Source organism: Bos indicus, chromosome 4 (genome assembly GCF_029378745.1).
Source record: "Bos indicus isolate NIAB-ARS_2022 breed Sahiwal x Tharparkar chromosome 4, NIAB-ARS_B.indTharparkar_mat_pri_1.0, whole genome shotgun sequence".
In the NCBI taxonomy this organism is placed as follows: Eukaryota; Metazoa; Chordata; class Mammalia; order Artiodactyla; family Bovidae; genus Bos; species Bos indicus.
The window spans coordinates 99,649,732-99,673,231 of NC_091763.1; the positions used below are offsets into that span (position 1 = coordinate 99,649,732).

Sequence of the window (23,500 nt, forward strand, 5' to 3'; positions counted from 1 at the left end):
CCAATGCAGGGACATGGGTTCAATCCCTGGTCAAGGAAGATTCCACATGCTGTGGAGCAATGGAGCCCCCTCAGCACAACTACTGAAGCCTGTACCCTTCTAAGGCCCATGGGCCACAAGCGATGAGCCCTTGTGCCGCAACTACTGAATCCTGTGTGCCCTGGAGTCGGCAAGTAGCAACTACTGAATCCTGTGTGCCCTGGAGTCGGCAAGTAGCAACTATTGATCCCGTGTTGCAGCTACTGAAGGCCCTGCACCCAGAGCCTGTGCTTAAACAAGACAGCCAACACAGCAAGAAACCTGTGCAACTCGACTGAGAAGCCCCAGTGCTCCCCACCCAGAGAAAGCCTGCATGCAGCAACAAAGGCTCGGTGCAGCCAAAAATAAAACATAAAGCGGTGTGGATATGTCAAAAAAAAATTAACAAACAAAAGGCTAAATTAAAACAAGCAGACAAAAATAAAGATAGTTTTATCAGTAAGCCACCTCCATTACAGGCATTTGTGAAGATATTCTTCAGGATAAAGGAAAGTCAGAGATTTAAAAAGACGGTGAGGAAAGAATATAAAAAAATTATATGTAAACTCAATCATATTTCTATAGAATATTCTACTTCTACATAAAGTAATATAACTTGTTGGATTTGACAAGGGTAAAATAAAACACTAAACAATAATAAAATGTCGGTTGGGAGAGGACTGATATAAATAAACTGCTATAAGACCCAACTTTAAGAACAATACAAATAGTAAACTCTCAAGGATAACCACATACACACTAAGATCCACTAATTCCCTTTCCTGTACCTTTGTTAGAGAAACCACTGCACATTTTAATAAGGTACCATGTACAAATAGTTCCAGCACCACTGTAATAGAGGAAAAAACTGGAAATCTAAACATCCATCAAGGAACTCACTGGTGGTCCAGTGGTTAAGATTCTGCAATTCCACTTTAGGGGATATGGATTCGATCCCTGGTCAGGGAACTGAAGATCCTCATGCTGCAGCATAGCCAAAAAAGAAAAAAAGTCCATGAATAGGAAATGGCAACATATCAATAAAATGAAACACTATACAGCAATTTAAAAGACTAAGATAGATCCCTACATTATAAACAGATTGAATGAAAAAAGCTAATTGCAAGTACTATATAACAGTTTTTACATTAAAGAAGAAACCATATGCTTTCTTTATATACAAACATACAGATGGTCTTCAACTTATAATGGTTCAACTTACAACTTTATCATGATGCGAAAGCAAAATGCATTCAACAGAAGCCAAAATGTACTTTCAATTTTGAATTCTGATCTTTTTGCAGACTAGCAGTATGTAGTACAATGCTCTCTTGTGACGCTGGGCAGTGGCAATGAGCCAGTGAGCCACGGCTACCAGCCACACCTTCCCAAGGGTAAACAACAGATACACTTAAACTATCCTGTACCCAGATAACCATTTTGTTTCTTGCTTTCATTATACTTATTCAATAAATTACATGAGACAGTCAATACTTTACTATGAAAAAAGGCTTGTGCTGGGTGACTCTGCCCAACTGTACACTAATGTAAGTGTTGTGAGCACAAGGAAGGGTAGGCTAGCCTATGCTGTAATGTTTGGCAGGCTAGGTGTACTAAATGTACTTCTGACTGACTAGATGTTCAATTTTCAGTTCAGTTCAGTCGCTCAGTTGTGTCCGACTCTTTGCGACCCCATGAATAGCAGCATGCCAGGCCTCCCTGTCCATCACAAACTCCCGGAGTTCACCCAGACTCACGTCCATCGAGTAAGTGATGCCGTCCAGCCATCTCATCCTCTGTCGTCCCCTTCTCCTCCTGCCCCCAATCCCTCCCAGCATCAGAGTCTTTTCCAATGAGTCAACTCTTCCCATGAGGTGGCCAAATTACTGGAGTTTCAGCTTCAGCATCATCCCCTCCAAAGAAATCCCAGGGCTGATCTCCTTCAGAATGGACTGGTTGGATCTCCTTGCAGTCCAAGGGACTCTCAAGAGTCTTCTCCAACACCACAGTTTAAAGGCATCAATTCTTCTGCGCTCAGCCTTCTTCACAGTCCAACTCTCACATCCATATATGACCACAGGAAAAACCATAGCCTTGACTAGACGGATCTTTGTTGGCAAAGTAATGTCTCTGCTTTTCAATATGCTATCTAGGTTGGTCATAACTTTCCTTCCAAGGAGTAAGCGTCTTTTAATTTTATGGCTGCAGTCACCAACTGCAGTGATTTTGGAGCCCAAAAAATAAAGTCTGACACTGTTTCCCCATCTATTTCCCATAAAGTGATGGGACTGGATGCCATGAACTTCGTTTCTGAATGTTGAGCTTTAAGCCAACTTTTTCACTCTCCACTTTCACTTTCATCAAGAGGCTAGTTCCTCTTCACTTTCTGCCATAAGGGTGGTGTCATCTGCATATCTGAGGTTATTGATATTTCTCCTGGCAATCTTGATTCCAACTTGTGTTTCTTCCAGTCCAGCGTTTCTCATGATGTACTCTGTATATAAGTTAAATAAGCAGGGTGACAATATACAGCCTTGACTTACTCCTTTTCCTATTTGGAACCAGTCTGTTGTTCCATGTCCAGTTCTAACTGTTGCTTCCTGACCTGCATACAAATTTCTCAAGAGGCAGGTCAGGTGGTCTGGTATTCCCACCTCTTTCAGAACATTCAATTGAATGTCTGGTATTCCCATCTCTTTCAGATGGGAATTACTGGAAAGTAATTCCATAATAAGATGAGAAAAATCTATAACAACATATACAAAATCAGAAAAATTAAACACAAGCTGGTAACAGTGGTTACATCTATGAAACGATGAAGAAAAGGGAATGGATTAGAAACTTGAGCCTTGTCTATAATTTTTGTAAAGATGGCTAATGTATTTCTCTATAATAGCAAAATTAACTTTTAAAGATAATTTTAAAGACATTAAACTTTGAATTCTTTGAGTGTAAAGACTGTATCCATTGTGTTCAAGTACTGTACCATGGGCAAATGTATAGCAAGTAATAGATTCCTACAACTGGAAGAAATGGAGGGAGATACAGAGGCTGACTCAAAAAGAAATATTCCAAAGTAGCAGACATTATCACTTAGCAGGGCAATTATGAGTAGCTTCTTGTCTTCCTTTTATTTTCTTCTGCTTCCTAATTTTTAGAAAATAAACATTTATAATGGGAAAAATTATTTTAAATTAGTAAAAAACTTGGTACAATTGACAAAAAGAGACAATAGAGTCTCTTTATTGAGATGAAAACTTTTGACTGTGTGATTAGATTAGTAGCCTTAATGTTTTCCATTAGTCTGATGCTCTCTCAGAAGGCCAAGAGTATAAAAAAATTAAAGGCTAAGCCTGATGAAAGTCTTATTAATAAGATAAAATTAAACCTGTACAAAATCAAACCCGAGATTAATTAATCAGTGTGCCAATCAGTTCTCTACCATACTGGTGCAGGTTGTCAACAGAAGTAGTTACCTTATCAAAAAAAAACAGATCTATGGGGGGCGAGGCGGGTAACAGTCTGGTTTCTAAAATAGGGGGTTACAAAAAATGACTCAAACATATGCACGTCTAAATTCTGAGATGAAGAATAATACACTGTTTATTTAATTGTGGAATGTATATTAATCCATATATATCCATACCACTGCTATCTTAGAAACTAAAAGCCTCATTTTAAAAAATGTAACATTAAAAGAGAAGAGGCTCTAAACCAAGGATCAGCAAATATTTTTTGACAACAGTTGAATGTTAAATTTTATGTTTTGTGGGCCATGTGATGGCTTAATCACTCAGTCGTGCCCAACTCTTAAAATCCCATGGACTGTAGCCTTCCAGGACCCTCTATCCATGGGATTCTCCAGCCAAGAATACTGGAGTGGGTTACCATTTCCTTCTCCAGAGGATCTTCCCAACCCAGGGATCAAACCCGGGTCTCCTGCATTGCAGGCAGATTCTTTACTGACTGAGTTATGAGCGAAGCCATACAGACTTGCAATTACTCAACTCTCTGCTGAAATGTAAAGGCAGTTACAGACAATACCTAAATGAGTGTGGCAATGTTCCAATAAAACTTTATTTATAAACACTAAAATCTGAATTTCACTTAATTTTCCCATATCATATTACTTTTTTTATTTTTTAACCACCTGAAAATTTAAAAATCATTCCCTTTGGCCCTACAAAAAATAAGCACCATGACCCCCTGCTCTAAACTAACATGGAAAACTCACAAATTTGAGCATGAGTCTGTCTTGGACTACTTTCAAATCTATTTCTCCTAACGTTCCTGAGGAAATCTTTTTAGTATTTTATTAGGCAAATGATTTGCCTCCACTCTAAGCATTTACTTTTACATGTCCTGCTGAGTGGGCCCTAGCATGATATGAGAAACAAACTATAAGCACTATTTTAAGATACTAAAAATTCTTTCTGCATCCTCATACTCTTAACTATAAAACTCCACAGACCTGAAATAATTTGTGGACACAGGCTAGTTTGCCAATTAGACAAAATTCAGGAAATAAATAGAGTACCTGAGAAATATTGACATGAAATACTTAACCTATCACATGACAGCTACAATGAAACCAAGATCATTTTTCATAATACATGTTGAAGCAGTAAGTAAAACTATCCCTAATGATGTTAACCAGCACTAACTAAACGTTTACAAAATGGTCCTGATTTTGAGGGCCTCAGTAAACTTCTAGATATTCATAACTATATGCATATAAAGAGTGAGAAAATGATGAAGACATTTAGAATTGGGTATAGTTTCATATTTCATAAAAAGAAGAAATTCTGTTGCAGGTGCAAAAAGGAGTAATAATGAAAACAAATATAAATAATGAAAAATCCAAGAGGTAAAAAAGTAAAGGTATAGAAGTGAGATAAAACAATTATTAGAGTCTAAATTATGTTTTAACAAGAAAAGAGTACAGCCAAAAGTAGACTATTAAGTTTAAGTTTAGACTAAAAGTTTAGACTATTAAGATAACTGTAAACTTCTGTTACTACACTTACAACCTGTGGAAGAGTCTAACTTTTGATAATGGCTAGAATTTCAGCACTTATTATTCATCAATTTTGGGGAACAAGGCAAATTATAGTAAATTGTTACAAATATCTACAATGCTTCTAGAAGCTTGAATGCACAAAATGAGGATTTTTTAAAAAATTCTCCTTCAAAGCAACAGGAATGTATAAGAATACACTAACCAAGCAGAAATCTATATCAAACTGAGAATCAGAAGAACTAGCTTGATGTTTTTGAGTAACAATGTAGACTACAACCTACTAGGTCAAAACTAAAATTGCTGAAGTAGCAAAATTAGATTTATAAGATTATGTCTCCTAAACAAAGACTAATCAATAAACAGGTCTTAGAGGAACAAGTATAAAGTGCCCTGTACTTTAGGTGTAGGTGTAACTGTAGAGAAGGATGAAGGTTGAGAAAACGAGGAGGGAGAGGAAAAACAGATGAGGAGACTATATCATAAGCTTAATACTGAAATTTGAGTAAAGAAAACTACAGATCATTCTCATAAAAACATAAATACAAAAATCCTAACACAGTATTAGCAAAACTAAATTCAACAGTATTAAACTAGAGTTTTCCCAGAAGTGCAAGGACTTCATAATAGGAGTATTTATCTCCTCAAAAGGTAAAAACAAACAAACAAAAAAACAACTGTTCACTTCCAGAAATACTTAAAAGTCACTTAATAAAAATCCACTATTATGTCCTTATGAACTCTCTTAACAAAACAGGAATAAAAAGATTACTCTATAACATGATAATCGGTATCTAGCCTAACACATTTTAATAACAAAACATTAAAGGAATTTTCAGTAAAATCAGGAATAATGTAGGATGCTATCATTACTATTAACATTATTTCAAAAGCTGTTCAGTTCATTTCAGTTCAGTCGCTCAGTCGTGTCCGACTCTTTGCGACCCCATGAATCGCAGCACGCCAGGCCTCCCTGTCCATCACAAACTCCCAGAGTTCACCCAGACTCACGTCCATTGAGTCAGTGATGCCATCCAGCCATCTCATCCTCTGTCATCCCCTTCTTCTCCTGCCCCCAATCCCTCCCAGCATCAGAGTTTTTTTCCAATGAGTCAACTCTTCCCATGAGGTGGCCAAATTACTGGAGTTTCAGCTTCAGCATCATTCCCTCCAAAGAAATCCCAGGGCTGATCTCCTTCAGAATGGACTGGTTGGATCTCCTTGCAGTCCAAGGGACTCTCAAGAGTCTTCTCCAACACCACAGTTCAAAAGCATCAATTCTTCGGTGCTCAGCCTTCTTCACAGTCCAACTCTCACATCCATACATGACCACAGGAAAAACCATAGCCTTGACTAGACGGATCTTTGTTGGCAAAGTAATGTCTCTGCTTTTGAATATGTTATCTAGGTTGGTCATAACTTTTCTTTCAAGGAGTAAGCGTCTTTTAATTTCATGGCTGCAGTCACCATCTGCAGTGATTTTGGAGCTCAAAAAATAAAGTCTGACACTGTTTCCACTGTTTCCCCATCTCCTTCCCATGAAGTGATGGGACCAGATGCCATGATCTTTGTTTTCTGAATGTTGAGCTTTAAGCCAACTTTTTCACTCTCCTCTTTCACTTTCATTAAGAGGCTTTTTAGTTCCTCTTCACTTTCTACCATAAGGGTGGTGTCATCTGCATATCTGAGGTTATTGATATTTCTCCCAGCGATCTTGATTCCAGCTGTGCTTCTTCCAGCCCAGCGTTTCTCATGATGTACTCTGCATAGAAGTTAAATAAGCAGGGTGACAATATACAGCCTTGACGTACTCCTTTTCCTATTTGGAACCAGTCTGCTGTTTTTAAAAGCTGTAGTCAATGTTAAATAAAACTTTAAAATTAAGCAATATTATTATATGTAAAGAACAATTAAAAACAGAAAATGAAGACAAACACGTATTACCAATATCATAATAAAATGGGAACATTTCACATACCACAAGAAGAAATAAAAGCATAAAAGTAAATGCCTACATTCTGTTAAAAACAAACAAACAAAAAAAAAACACAGGTTTTTAAAACTGACCCAAGGGACTTCCCTGGCAGTCCAGTGGTTAAGACTCCCCACTTCCACTGCAGTGGGCATGGGTCCTATCCCTGGTTGGCGAATAAAGATACTGCAAGCCACAGAGCACAGCCAAAAATCATAAAAAATGAAAAAAAAAAAAAAAAAAAAAGAAAAACTGACCCCAAACAAATAGAAAATCTAGACTGCCTCTAAAGGTTAGTGCAATTTTATTTGTATTTTAAAATATTTTCAAATGGCTTCATGAATTAGTCCTCAAAAAATTTAAAAGGTAAGTAACACAAAACTCAGACAAACTCTTACAGAGAAGAGCAGAAGAGGAAGCACTTCCAGAGGCCTTTTATGAGGTAGTATATTCTGCTATCATAACCTGACAAAAACATGACAAGACAAGAAAATTCCCAAAAAAGAATCTTCATGAACACAGACCAAAAAAATCTTTGAAACTTAACATAATACATTAAAGAAAATATATCATGACTGTGATTATGCCAGGGATGAAAAGTTAATTTAACATTTAAAAGTTAGTCATTGGGTAACTGAACAAACTGCCAAGGAGAGTATACCAGGATGCCAGCGACACTAAAGAACAGAATCTAATGTCAAGCAGCCCAGATACCTGCACAACCCACGGCCTTAGTGAGCAAGTTCATGTGAAGATGAAGCTGCTTGATGGTCAGGAAATCAGGATAAAGCTGCTCATATGTAAATCAGTTATCAGTGGGCTCTAATAGCCCATTACTTTCATCCTCATTTATTGATTCATATGTATATTTTAAATGTATTATAAAGTAAACGACAAAAGGTATTAAAAAATACTTTGAAATAAAACATTACAAACACACTAAAAAAATAAGTGGAAATCACCACATTAACCAAATAAAGAATCATGATCAACTTGAAAGATGCAAAAAAGTGACAAAATTTAACATCTATTTATGATAAAAACTCAGCAAATTAGAAACAAAAGGAAACTTCCTCAATGTAATAGAGTATCTGTAAAAAGCTTACAGCTAACATCATACCTAATTGGTGAAATACTGAAAAATTTTCCTGAAATCAAAAAGTCAAGACAGTCTGCTCTCAACTGACTTATTCAAACCTTTTGCTAGACAGATGGGAGGGAGGGGACATAAGTCTACATACAGCTGACTCATTTCATTGTACAGCAGAAACTAACACAACACTGTAAAGCAATTATACCACAATTAAAAAAGAACAACTTTTTTTTACTAGATGTCCTAGCCAGTAGAGCAAGACAATAAACAAATAAAGATCGTGAGACTAAAACCAGTCTTTATTTGCAAATGATATAACTTCATACATAGAAGATCCAAAGGAACAGAAAAACTACTTGAACTAAGTGAACTTAGCATGACCACTGGATAAAAAGGTATACACCAACATCTACTGCATTTCTAAAAACTAGTAACATACAATATAGACAGAAAGTAAAACCACAACACCACTTAGCATTAAATAAAACATCAATTACTTAGGAATAAATTTACTGAGATCTGAAACACCTCTATACTGAACCACAAAATACTGCAGAAATGAATGGAGAAATTCACAATGCTTATAAATTGGAAGACATGATATTTTTAAGATATCAACTATCCTCAAATTATTTATTCAAAGCAATCCAAATCCAAATGGATTTTCATGAAGTGAAAAGGCAAGCTAATATTGCAAGATAAAGCTCAAAACATCTAACAGAATCCATACCCAAAATATATAAAGAACTCCTACAAATCAATAATAAAAGACAATACAATTTACAAAAATGGTCAGTAAGCAATTAATGTGTTCAACATCACTGGTCATCAGGGAAAAGCAAATAAAAACTACACTGAGACATTACTACACAATCACCAGAATTGCTATAATCAATTTCAAGTGTTAGTGAGGACACGAAACAACTAGAACTGCCATACTTTGATTAGAGTGTAAAACAGGACAACTATTTTTGGAAACTAGCAGTTTTTAATAAAGTTAAACACACACCTACTCTATAACCCAGAAATTCCTCAGCTAGATATATACTCAAGTAACATGAGTGTGTATGACTAACAAAAGATTTGTACAAGAATCTTCATAGCAGCATTATTCGTAATAGCTTCACTTCCTTCCCCCACAAAAAAAGGAAATGATTTAAACGTCCATCAACAGAGGAGTGGATGAACTGTGCTATATTCATACAATGGAATACTACTTCACAACAGAAAAGATATTACTATTACAAATAACTACTTCAATAAATTTCAAAATTATTATGATGTCTAGAGCAAGGAGCCAAGCATAAAGGAGCACAAGATTTCATTACATAAGCTAGCCAAAAGTCAGATGCTTTTTCATCATGGGGGGTTGGAATGCAAAAGTAAGAAGTCAAAAGACACTGGGAATAACACATAAGGTTGGCCCTTTAGCACAAAGTAAAGCAGGGCAAAGGCTAACAGAGCTTAGAGAATGCACTGGTCATAGCAAACACCCTCTTTCAATAACACAATAGACAACTTCTACATGGCCATCACCAGATGATCAATACTGAAATCAGACTGATTCTGTTCTTTGCAGCCAAAGGAGAAGCTCTATAAAGTCAGCAAAAACAAGACCTGGAGCTGACTGTGGCTCAAACTGTGAGCTCCTTATTGCAAAATTCAGGCTCAAAATGAAGGAAGTAAGGAAAACCACTAGACCAGTCAGGTATGACCTAAATCAAATTCTTCATGATTAGACAGTGGAGGCGACCAATAGATTCAAGGGATCAGATCTGGTAGATAAGAGTGCTGGAAGAACCATGATGGAAATTCATAACACTGTACAGGAGGTGGTGACCAAAACCATCCCCAAGAAAAACAAATGAAAGAAGGCAAAGTAGTTGTCTGAAGAGGCCTTACAAATAGCTGAGAAAAGAAGAGAAGTGAAAGCAAAGGAGAAAGTAAAAGATATACCCTACTGAATGCAGAGTTCCAGAGAATAGCAAGAAGAGATAAGAAAGCCTTCTTAAGTAAACACTGCAAAGAAACAGAGAAAAACAATACAGTGGGAAAGACTAGAGATCTCTTCAAGAAAATCGGAGGTATCGAGGGAACATTTCATGAAAAGATGGGCACAATAAAGGACTGAAATGGCAAGAACCCAACAGAAGCAGAAGAGATTAAGAAGAGGTGGCTAGAATACACAGAAAAACTACAAAAAAAGGTCTTAATGACTTAGATAATTGCTATGGTGTGATCACTCACCTGTAATACGTGAACCATGAACTTCCTGATGTTCAAGTTGGTTTTAGAAAAGGCAGAGGAACCAGAGATCAAATTGCCAACATCCGCTGGATCACTGAAAAAGCAAGAGAGTTCCAGAAAAACATCTATTTCTGCTTTGACTATGCCAAAGCCTTTGACTGTGTGGATCACAATAAACTGTGGAAAATTCTGAAAGAGATGGGAATACCAGACCACCTGACCTGCCTCTTGAGAAATCTGTATGCAGGTCAGGAAGCAGCAGTTAGAAGTGGACATGGAACAACAGACTGCTTCCAAATAGGAAAAGGAGTACATCAAGGCTGTATATTGTCACCCTGCTTATTTAACCTATATGCAGAGTCCATCATGAGAAACGCTGTGCTGGAAGAAACACAAGCTAGAATCAAGATTGCTGGGAGAAATATCAATAACCTCAGATATGCAGATGACACCACCCTTATGGCAGAAAGTGAAGAGGAACTCAAAAGCCTCTTAATGAAAGTGAAAGAGGAGAGTGAAAAAGTTGGCTTAGAGCTCAACATTCAGAAATGAAGATCATGGCATCCGGTCCCATCACTTCATGGGAAATAGATGGGGAAACAGTGGAAATAGTGTCAGACTTTATTTTTTGGGGCTCCCAAATTACTGCAGATGATGACTGCAGCCATGAAATTAAAAGACGCTTAGTCCTTGGAAGGAAAGTTATGACCAACCTAGATAGCATATTCAAAAGCAGAGACATTACTTTGCCAACAAAGATCCGTCTAGTCAAGGCTATGGTTTTTCCTGTGGTAATGTATGGATGTGAGAGTTGGACTGTGAAGAAGGCTGAGCGCCGAAGAATTGATGCCTTTTAACTGTAGTGTTGGAGAAGACTCTTGAGAGTCCCTTGGACTGCAAGGAGATCCAACCAGTCCATTCTGAAGGAGATCAGCCCTGGGATTTCTTTGGAGGGAATGATGCTGAAGCTGAAACTCCAGTACTTTGGCCACCTCATGCGAAGAGTTGACTCACTGGAAAAGACTCTGATGCTGGGAGGGATTGGGGGCAGGAGAAGAAGGGGACGACAGAGGATGAGATGGCTAGATGGCATCAATGACTCTATGGACGTGAATCTGAGTGAACTCCAGGAGTTGGTGATGGACAGGGAGGCCTGGCGTGCTGCGATTCATGGGGTGGCAAAGAGTCGGACATGACTGAGTGACTGAACTGAACTGATCACTCACCTGAAGCCAGACATCCTGGAGTGTGAAGTTAAGTGCACCTTAGGACTCATCACCATGAACAAAGCTAGTAGAGGTGACAGAATTTCAGTTGAGCTATTCCAAATCCTGAAAGATGATGCTGTTAAAGTGCTGCATTCAACCTGCCAGCAAATTTGGAAAACTCAGCAGTGGCCACAGAACTGGAAAATGTTAGTTTTCATTCCAATCCCAAAGGCAACACCAAAGAATGTTCAAACTACTGGACAAATGAGCTCATTTTACATGTTAGTAATGTAATGCTCAAAACCCTTCAAGCTAGGCTTCAACAGTATGTGAACCAAGAACTTCTGGATGTACAAGCTGGTTTAGAAAAGGCAGAGCAATAAGAGATGAAACCGCCAACATCTGTTGGATCATAGAGAAAGCAAGGGAATTAAAAAAAAAAAAATCTACTTTTGCTTCATTGATTACGCTAAAGCCTTTGACTGTGTGGATCACAACAAACTGTGGAAAATTCTTAAAAGAGAGGGGAATACCAGACACTTTACCTGTCTGAGAAACCTATATGCAGGTCAAAAAGCAACAGCTAGAACCGGACATGGAATAGCAGACTGGTTCCAAAATGGAAAAGGAGCACAAGGCTGTACATTGTCACCCTGCTTATTTAACTTAAATGCAGAGTACATCATGCAAAATGCCGGGCTGGATGAATCACAAGTTGGAATTAAGACTGCCAGGAGAAATATCAACAGTCTCAGATAGGCAGATGACACCACTCTAATGGCAGAAAGCATAGAGGAAAGAGACTCTTGTTGAGGGTAAAAGAAGACAGTGAAAAAGCTGGCTTAAAACTCAACATTCAAAAAATTAAGATCATGGCATCATGTCCCATCACTTCATGGGAAATAGATGGGAAAACAATGGAAACAGTGACAAATTTTCACTCCAAAATCATTGCGGACATTGACTGCAACCATGAAATTAAAAGACTCTTGCTCCTTGGAAGAAAGTGATGACAAACCTAGACAGTGTATTAAAAAGCAGAGACAACACTGTGCCAAAAGAGGTCCATATAGTCAAAGCTATGGTTTTTCCCCGGAGAAGGCAATGGCACCCCACTCCAGTACTCTTGCCTGGAAAATCCCATGGACGGAGGAGCCTGGTGGGCCGCAGTCCATGGGGTCGCTAAGAGTCAGACAAGACTGAGCGACTTCACTTTCACTTTTCACTTTCATGCACTGGAAAAGGAAATGGCAACCCACTCCAGTGTTCTTGCCTGAAGAATCCCAGGGACGGGGGAGCCTCGTGGGCTGCCGTCTATGGGGTCACACAGAGTCAGACACGACTGAAGTGACTTAGCATAGTATGGCATGGTTTTTCCCATAGTCATGTACAGATGTGAGAGCTGGACTATAAAGAAGGCTGAGAACCGGAGAACTGATGCTTTCAAAATGTGGTGCTGGAAGAGACTCTTGAGAGTCCCTTGGATTGCAAGGAGATCAAAGCAGTCAATCCTAACGGAAATCAACCCTGAATATTCATTAGAAGGACTGAGGCTGAAGCTCTGGTACTTTGGCCACCTGATGCAAAGAGCTGACTCATTAGAAAAGACCCTAATGCTCTGAAAGACTGAGGGCAGGAGGAGAAGGGGGCAACAGAGGATGACATGGCTGGATGGCATTACCAACTCAATGGACATAAGTTTGAGCAAACTCTAGGAGATAGTGAAAGACAGGGGTGCTCGGCATCCTGCTGTCCATGGGGTCACAAAGATTCAGACAGGACTTACTGGCTAAACAACAAACAACAGAAGTCAGAATGCTTACTTCTTAGTGGGAACAGTGAAACTGCCTGGAAAGAGGGAACCACCTGATTGTAGAAGTTTCACATTTTGATCTGGGTGTTGGAGACAAGTTTGTATACATATGTAAAAGGTCAAGTGTCTAGTTTTATATAAGAATTGTCCCTCAATTTTGTACTGTGCAAAGGAAAAGAAGGAAAGGAAAAAGAACAAGTGCCAGTTTAATTTAAATTTCATGATCTAAATCAAAATTTTCTCTTAAAATGACACCAACAAATTTTTTGTGGAAGGGAGTATTCTCTATGATACACAGTCCCTCAGATTGTTAAGAATATACCTCATATTCTTTATTCTTTGAATAGCCCATTGAAATGCCATTATTGCACATTCAGCCTATTGAATGCCTAAGGGTAATACATTAAGAGGATTTCGACAGTTCTATTTTCTCTCATTTGCCCAAAAACGTCTAAGTTTCAACAGAGCATTCATACTTCTAATACTATGTTAGCTCTTCTCTTTGTGACTTAAAACTAATTGTTAATTTTTTCAAATTCAATCTAAGTTCACTGTAAAATAATTAGCAATTACAAAACTGCAACAATTTAAAAAATGTGAAGTTCCCCACAATCTCATATTCTACTACATAAAGTTTTCTGTATCCACACACCTCAATTACATATTATAAATGTTCACATAATTTAAAAGGGGGAAGGATCATGCTGCACCCTATTCTGGACTCTGGCCCCGTGCTTAATGCTATCTTCCCTTCATAAGTCATGGGTGATGTCTCTCAATGCATAATATTCTTCTACACAGATGTCCTGTAATTTATTTAGTCAGTCCCCTGTTACGAAATATTTGTTTTCAAATTTTTATCACTGTGAACAATATTGTAACAAACAGTACATTTCTGTTGATTTTTTTCATATCTTTTATTTTTACTATAACTTTAAATGGCCTAAAATGATTCTCTGTGACCATTTAGGGTCTTATTGGTGATTCTGGGCAGATAATGGAGATTTTTTTCTTTGAAGGCCAGATGGCAAATACTTTAGGCACTGAGGGCCATGTACAATCTTTGTTGTTTATTCTTTTGTTTTTACAAACCTTTAAAACTGTAAAATACCATTCTTTAGCTCATGGACCTTACAAAAACAATCCAAGGACAGGACGTGGTCTGCAGGCCAGTTTGCTGACCCAATTTAGATCATGTTTTATAAAAAGACCCATGAAGACAGAAAGTTACCTTAGAATTCTTGGGGGGTGTGCCAGTCATCACATTTTATTTGACAGTGTAGCATAATAAGTTTAATTCTTAGTTATTTTTACTTTGATTTCTTCTTTTAACCACCACAAGATCACCTAACTTCTATCCTGATGAGATTATTAAAATGTTTTATTTAAATTTTAAAATTATAAAGGCTGCTGTGCAAAAAATTTACAATTTTAAAAGGTGCTTATCAGAATCAGTGATCTTGCTAATGTTCATAACTCTTCAGCTTCAACATTCTAGGAATCAGCGAACTAAGATGGACTGGAATGGGTGAATTTAACCAGATGACCATTATATCTACTACTGTGGGCAGGAATCCCTAAGAAGAAATGGAGTAGTCATCATAGTCAACAAAAGAGTCTGAAATGCAGTACTTGGATGCAATCTCAAAAATGACAGGATGATCTCTGTTCGTTTCCAAGACAAACCATTCAATATTATAGTAATCCAAGTCTATGCCCCAACCAGTAATGCTGTAGAAGCAGAAACTGAACAGTTCTATGAAGACCTACAAGACCTTTTAGAACTAATACCCCAAAAAGATGTCCTTTTCATTATAGGGAACTGGAATGCAAAAGTAAGAAGCCAAGAAACATCTGGAGTAACAGGCAAATTTGGCCTTGGAGTACAGAATGAAGCAGGACAAGGGCTAATAGAGTTTTGCCAGGAGAACGCACTGGTCATAGCAAACACTCTCTTCCAACAACACAAGAGAAGACTCTACACATGAAGATCACCAGATAGTCAACACCTAAATCAGACTGATTATATTCTCTGCAGCCAGAGATGGAGAAGCTCTATACAGTCAGCAAAAACAAGACCAGGAGCTGACTGTGGCTCAGACCATGAACTTCTTATTGCCAAATTGAGACTTAAATTGAAGAAAGTGGGGAAAACCACTAGACCATTCAGGTATGACTTCTATCAAATCCTTACAATTATACAGTGGAAGTGAGAAACAGATTTAAGGGACTAGATCTGATAGACAAGAGTGCCTGATGAACTATGGACGGAAGTTCGTGACACTGTACAGGAGACAGGGATCAAGACAGGGATCAATCATCCCCATGAAAAAGAAATGCAAAAAAACAAACTGGCTGTCTGAGGAGGCCTGAAAAATAGCTGTAAAAAGAGAAGAGAAAAGCAAAGGAGAAAAGGAAAAATATACCCATTTGAATGCAGAGTTCCAAAGAATAGCAAGAAGAGATAAGAAAGCCTTCCTCAGTGATCAAATGCAAAGAAATAGTGGAAAACAACAGAATGGGAAAGACTAGAGATCTCTTCAAGAAAATTAGAGATACCAAGGGAACATTTCATACAAAGATGGGCACAAAAAAGGACAGAAATGGTAGGGACCTAACAAAGCAAAAGATGTTAAGAAGAGGTGGCAAGAATACACAGAAGAACTATACAAAAAAGATCTTCATGACCCAGATAATCATGATGGTGTGATCACTCACCTAGAGCCAGACATCCTAGAATGTGAAGTCAAGTGGGCCTTAGGAAGCATCACTATGAACAAAGCTGGTGGAGGTGATGGAATTCCAGTTGAGCTATTTCAAATCCTAAAAGATGATGTGTTGTGAAAGTGCTGCACTCAATATGCCAGCAAATTTGGAAAACTCAGCAGTGGCCACAGGACTGGAAAAGGTCAGTTTTCATTCCAATCCCAAAGAAAGGCAATGCCAAAGAATGCTCAAACTACCGCACAATTGCACTCATCTCACACGCTAGTAAAGTAATGCTCAAAATTCTCCAAGCCAGGCTTCAATAATACGTGAACCATGAACTTCCAGATGTTCAAGCTGGTTTTAAAAAGGTAGAGGAACCAGAGATCAAATTGCCAACATCCGCCGGATCATCAAAAAAGCAAGAGAGTTCCAGAGAAACATCTATTTCTGCTTTATTGACTATGCCAAAGCCTTTGACTGTGTGGATCACAATAAACTATGGAAAATTCTTCAAGAGATGGGAATACCAGACCACCTGACCTGCCTCTTGAGAAATCTGTATTTAGGTCAGGAAGCAGCAGTTAGAACTGGACATGGAATGACAGACTGGTTCCAAACAGGAAAAGGAGTACGTCAAGGCTGTAGATTGTCAATCTGCTTATTTAACTTATATGCAGAGTGCATCATGAGAAACGCTGGGCTGGAAGAAGCACAAGCTGGAATCAAGATTGCCAGGAGAAATATCAACAACCTTACATATGCAGATGACACCACCCATATGTCAGAAAGTGAAAAATAACTAAAAAGCCTCTTGATGAAAGTGAAAGAGGAGAGTAAAAACGTTGGCTTAAAGCTCAACGTTCAGAAAAGTTAGATCATGGCATCCGGTCCCATCACTTTATGGCAAATAGATGGGGAAACCGTGGCAACAGTGGCTGAGTTTATTTTTGGGGGCTCCAAAATCACTGCAGATGGTGATTGCAGCCATGAAATTAAAAGATGTTTACTCCTTGGAAGAAAAGTTAGACCAACCTAGACAGCATATTAAAAAGCAGAGACGTTACTTTGCCAACGAAGTCCACCTAGTCAAGGCTATGGTTTTTCCAGTAGGCATGTATGGATATGAGAGTTGGATGATAAAGAAAGCTAAGCACCGAAGAATTGATCCTTTTGAATTGTGGTGTTGGAGAAGACTCTAGAGAGTCCCTTGGACTGCAAGGAGATCAAACCAGTTCATCCTAAAGGAAATCAGTCCTGAATATTCATTTGAAGGACTGATGCTGAAGCTGAAATTCCAATACTTTGGCCACCTGATGCAAGGAACTGACTCATTTGAAAAGCCCCTGATGCTGCAAAGATTGAGGGCACGAGGAAAAGGGGACGACAGAGGATGAGATGGTTGGATTGCATCACCGACTCAATGGACATGAGTTTGGGTAAACTCCTGGAGTTGGTGATGGACAGGCATGGTGAGGCCTGGCATGCTGCAGTTCATGGGGTCTCAAAGAGTCGGACATGACTGAGCAACTGAACTGATCAAATACTCCGAAGATATTCTTTGAAAGGCTACTGTTAACAAACAGTGCTCTCCCAACTCTGGCTACGTAATGATTCACAGCTACAGCAGTAAACATCATCACCTAATTGTCCCCATCTTATCCCATAGCCTGTCCTTGTATCACCTATGAACTCTTTATTTAAAAAAAAAAGGTGAAAGAAATGCAATAAATATTAAAAAGTAAGTTGTTTACCAATATATGATTTCACTAAAATGTTTTTAACAGCATCAGCAAATTATACAATTTAAACAATAAGGGTAAGACCAGTGACATTACAAAGAATTAAAAGAGTATGTCTTATGAATATATTCAGTTTATATTTTATGCTCTTTTGTAAAATATATACTAAGCAAAGAATGCTTGAAGAAGGATAAAAGGAAAAGTTTTTTTAAAAAGAAAACAGAAGATAGACTTTATAGATGCATGGTGGAAAACTAACGGAAAGACAATTCAATATGTTTATAATACTGCCAGCTTTGGTGAACTCTGGGATGCTTCATGAATCTACTGGTTTTGGTTCTTTTGGTCCTAGTAACTAGGTTGGAACATCAGAACCAGTATAGTAAGTTGCTGTTGCTATTGTTCAGTTGCTAAGTTGTGTCCAACTCTTTTGCAACCCCACGAACCACTGCCAGCCAGGCTCCTCCATCCATGGGATTTCCTAGGAAAGAATACTGGCTGGGTTGCCATTTCCTTCTCCAGGGGATCTTCCTAATTTAGGGATCAAACCTGAGTCTCCTGCATTGGCAGCTGGATTCTTTACCACTGAGCCACCAGAGAAGCTACAAAACATAACCTACTCCAGCTTCAGCCCATCTCCCTAGGTCCAATTTCCTTATAATAGGTCTACTTGACAATCTTTCTATGTGCACTCTAAGAGAGAAAGGAGAAGAAGGGGAGGAAAAAAGAAATGGAGAAATAAAAGATAGTATCAACCACATATCACCAAGACAAAGTATCAACCACATATCACCAAGACAAAGTCTTTTTCTCACAGGAAATTTCACTTTTCCCAAAGTACTTTTGGCCATCATAGGGTCTGGCAGATTTTTTTTACCAAGGAAAGAAATAAACGTGAATATTAAGCTCATTCTCTATTTCAAGTAGACTCAAGACTAGAAAGCACCAGAAAATAAGATATATATATATATATAATATATATATTATATATATATAGCAGGAGATCTAGGTTACAGTTCTGATTCTTACCATAACTTGTTTTGGGTAGCTGGTCAAGCTACTGACTTTCTGTGGATTTCTTTGTTTGTAAAATAAGGGGATTGTATTAAATACTGAGATCTCTCCTGGTTCTAAAATTCTAAAAATACAAGGTGCTTAAACCTCCCACAATTAAACACAAAGTACCTTAAAGGGACTATGTAACAAACTGATAATAGGAAAAAAATAAAATGTTACTTAGGAAATATTAAATAATCCAGCATCTTGTGATTCTAAAATTAAAAATTGCCATCATTCTCAAGAAAATTATAATATTTAATAAAGCCCAAAGTTTTGATATTTGATGTTAATTTAATTCAGTTCAGTCACTTACTCACATCCAACTCTTTGCAGCCCCATGGACTGTATAGCACACCAGGATTCCCTGTCCATCACCAACCTCAGAGCTTACTCAACTCATGTCCATCAAGTTGGTGATGACATCCAAACATCTCATCCTCTGTCGTCCCCTTCTTCTCCTACCTTCAGTCTTTCCCTTCATCAGGGGCTTTTCCAGTGAGTCAGTTCTTCGCATCAGGTGGCCACAGTACTGGAGTTTCAGTTTCAATATCACTCCTCCCAATGAATATTCAGGGTTGATTTCCTTTAGGATGGACTGGTTGGATCTCCTTGCAGTCCAAGGGACTCTCATGAGTCTTCTCCAACACCACAGTTCAAAAGCATTAATTCTTCCGCACTCAGCTTTCTTTATAGTCCAACTCTCACATCCATACATGACTACCGGAAAAACCATAGCCTTGACTAGATGGACCTCTGTTGGCAAAGCAATGTTTCTGCTTTTTAATATGCTGTCTAGGTTGGTCACAGCTTTTCTTTCGAGGACCAAATGTCTTTTAATTTCATGGCTGCAGTCACCATCTGCAGTGATTTGGGAGCCCCCAAAAATAAAGTCTATCACTGTTTCCATTGTTTCCCCAGCTATTTGCCATGAAGTGATGGGACCGCATACCATGATCTTAGTTTTTTGAATGTTGAGTTTTAAGCCAACTTGTTCACTCTCCTCTTTCACTTTCATCAAGAGGCTCTTTCGTTCTTCCTTGCTTTCCTCTTTCGTTCACCCTTGCCATAAGAGTGGTGTCATCTCCATATATGAGGTTATTAATACTTCTCCCAGCAATCTTGATTCCAGCTTGTGCTTCATCCAGTCCAGCATTTCTCATGATGTACTCTGCACATAAGTTAAATAAGCAGGGTGACAATATACAGCCTCCATGTACTCCTTTCCTGATTTGGAACAGTCTGTTGTTCCATGTCCAGTTCTAACTGTTGCTTCTTGACCTGCATACAGATTTCTTAGGAGGCAGGTCAGGTGGTCTGGTATTCCTACCTCTTTTAAGAATATTCCAGTTTGTTGTGATCCACACAGTCAAAGGCTCTGGTGTAGTCAATAAAGGAGTAGATGTTTTTCTGGAACTCTCTTGCTTTTTCGATGATCCAACAGATATTGGCAATTTGATCTCTGGTTCCTCGGCCTTTTATAAATCTAGCCTGAATATCTGGAAGTTCACAGTTCACATACTGTTGAAGCACGGCTTGGAGAATTTTGAGCATTACTTCACTAGCGTGTGAGATGAGTGCAATTGTGTGGTAGTTTGAGCATTCTTTGGCATTGCCTTTCTTTGCAATTAGAATGAAAACTGACCTTTTCCAGTCCTGTGGCCACGGCTGAGTTTTTCCAAATTTGCTGGCATATTGACTGCAGCACTTTCACAGCTTTAGGACTTGAAATAGCTCAACTGGAATTCCATCACCTCCACTAGCTCCATTCGTAGTCGTGCTTCCTAAGGCCCATTTGACTTCTCATTCTAGGATGTCTGGCTGTAGTTCAGTGATCACACCATCGTGGTTATCTATGTCATGAAGATCTTTTTTGTATAGTTCTTCTGTGTAATCTTGACACCTCTTCTTAATATCTACTGCTTCTGTTAGGTCCATACCATTTCTGTTCTTTATCGAGCTCATCTTTGCATGAAATGGTCCCTTGGTATCTCTGATTTTCTTGAAGAGATCTCTAGTCTTTCCCATTCTGTTGTTTTCCTCTATTTCTTTGCACTGATCACTGAGGAAGGCTTTCTTATCTCTCCTTGCTATTCTTTGGAACTCTGTATTCAAATGGGTGTATCTTTCCTTTTCTCCTTTGCCTTTCCCGTCTTTTCCTTTCTCAGCTACTTGTAAGGCCTCCTCGGACAACCATTTTGCCTTTTTGCATTTCTTTTTCTTGGGGATGGTCTTGATCACTGCCTCCTGTACAATGTCATGAACCTGTGTCCATAGTTCTTCACTCTGTCTATGAGATCTAATCCCTCGAATCTATTTGTCACTTCCAGTGTATAATCGTAAGGATTTGATTTAGGTCATATCTCAATGGTCTAGTGGTTTTCCTACTTTCTTCAATTTAAAATTTGGCAATAAGGAGTTCATGATCTGAGCCACAGTCAGCTCCTGGTCTTGTTTTTGCTGAGTGTATAGAGCTTCTCCACCTTTGGCTGCAAAGAATATAATCAATCTGATTTCAGTGTTGACCATCTGGTGAAGTCCATGAGTAGAGTTTTCCCTTGCATTGTTGGAAGAAAGTGTTTGCTATGACCAGTATGCTCTCTCGGCAAAACTCTGTTACCCTTGACCTGCTTCATTTTGATGTTAATTAAATGGCTCTTAATGTTAGTGTTAAAGTAATAGCTAGCTATGGTGTAAAAAAAGTTTTTCCTAAATTTTCCGTATGCAAACATAAGTTTTACTAATTTAGATTGAAGGACAGTCCGAATTAGCAGAGTACTTCTTTGTATACACATTGTATCAAACACATCAGATTGCTTTTGATATTACTAACTTATAAATTATAGAAGATGATATGGAAGACGGATTGGCCACTAAAGCAAATTCTTAATAAGTCTGGCTTATTTTCTAGGTTGCTGTTCTCTGGTTTTAGTAAACTAATTTTTTTAAAAAGGACATGACTTGGTTAAATAAGCAGGAGTGCTCTAAGTGTAGAAATGTTCCTAAAACTCTAAAGTGCAGTAAGACTCCTAAAACTCACTTAAGGCAGGCAACTGTAATTTTAAACGTTTTTTTTAAGTGTGTATATTTGTGCATATGTTTAAAATCTCAGAAGTATAAATGCCAAATTGACTAGAAGAGTTAACTAAGTGATGTGGATGGGCAAAGGGCAATGGGGTTCAATTAAAAGGGAGTTTTGCTCTATTTGTACAGCTTGAATTTTCCTAAAACTTCATTACTTGTGTGACTATAGTTAAATTTTTTAAGAACAATGCTTTTAAGAAAAATATACTCAAAGAAAGTCATATTAGTACAACACAATGATCACTAGTTGGAGCAGGGTTACATGCTATATTTAAATGTCTAAAAAAAAGATAAACAAGAAATAAACTCACATTTTAAAAAACTTATAGACTAGATATTTAGGTCAAATTCTTACTCCTCCATAAAATACATTTCTATTTCTAGGACTGAGTATTTTTAGCAGTGTTCACTTTATATTTCACCATCTGCGAATTTTCCAGGGAACTGAAGTGCATCACTTTAAAGCAGCAAATCCTATGTTCCTACTATGTGTCAGATATAGTGTTAGGCACTGAAGATGGTGAGTTGGTGATCATAATGAAGTTACTGCTGTTGTTGTTGGGGGGCGGGGAGAAAAATTAAGGACTAATGAATTTATTATACACTCAATGACCTTTACTCTATTTAGACAGGCAAATTTCAGGTTCTTCCAGATTTAAAAATAAGTCAGCTATGTTCTAAACATAGCTGTGCAAACTACTGTGCAATTCTGTCTACTCCATGCTGTTGCAACTTTCCCCATCATCACTATGAGCCAACCTTTTTTCATTAACAGTCTATGATGTAAAGAGGTAAAATTTACAGAAAACTTGAATGTCTTGAGGAAAATATAGGGTAGAATGATAAGGATAGTCAAGAGCAAAGAGAATATATAAATGCTGGTGTTTTAACTGAATTATGTAGCAAACTTTTTTTCCATCACAGATTTTAAAGTCATTTATTAGCTTGGAAAAACAAAACTATTACAGATTACTTGTAACGTACATTAAGATTACACTGTGGATATTTAATTTGTAGATTGAAAACCAAAGGAACAATTTTGGTTTTCTATTTTCTTGAGTATTTTCTCAATTCTCAAGCAAATCAAAAGGACTCTACTAGAAATTTTCCTACAAATTTTCGGTATCTACTCCTTCCCTGAACATAGTTTTGTTATAACCATTAGCATATTTTCTATTTTCTCCTTAAAGCAAAGCAGTATGTAGTTAACTGTATGCCACAATCACTTAAAACCTCATGCCTTACTCCTAATATCACACTCTTAATCTTCCTTAAAAAAAAAAAAAATCTACCTTATACCCAGGAAAGAGCACAAAGAAAGAAATGAACACACAAGACCAAGGCCAGAGTGATTCCAACCTTGTAGAGACTGCAGTGGAGACGAAGCATGTTTATGAAGACCACAAAGACACTCCAGAGACAGACAGGTAGGAGAAAAAAAAGAGCACAGTGACAGCAGAGATCAACAAGAGTGAACAAGTTTAAGAAATATTTTGACAGGAAAGTAGACTAGATATTAGAGAAAGAAAGATAAAGAGGTTTCA

At 37.9% G+C, this 23,500-nt stretch overlaps 1 protein-coding gene across 9 annotated transcripts in view; it reads right to left on the reverse strand.

The window, feature by feature from the left end:
* The window catches only part of CNOT4 (CCR4-NOT transcription complex subunit 4), a 152,626-nt gene that overhangs the window by 96,383 nt on the left and 32,743 nt on the right, over positions 1 to 23,500 (reverse strand). The window contains exon 2 of one of the 9 annotated variants that reach the window (XM_070788202.1): positions 10,348 to 10,441. The exons of 7 other annotated variants lie outside the window; for them this stretch is intronic. The gene's annotated coding sequence lies outside the window, so the exon portion shown is untranslated. Of the gene's footprint in view, positions 1 to 918; positions 6,056 to 10,347; positions 10,442 to 23,500 lie in introns of those variants that run through there. One more of the 9 variants, XM_070788203.1, reaches the window with a different exon arrangement.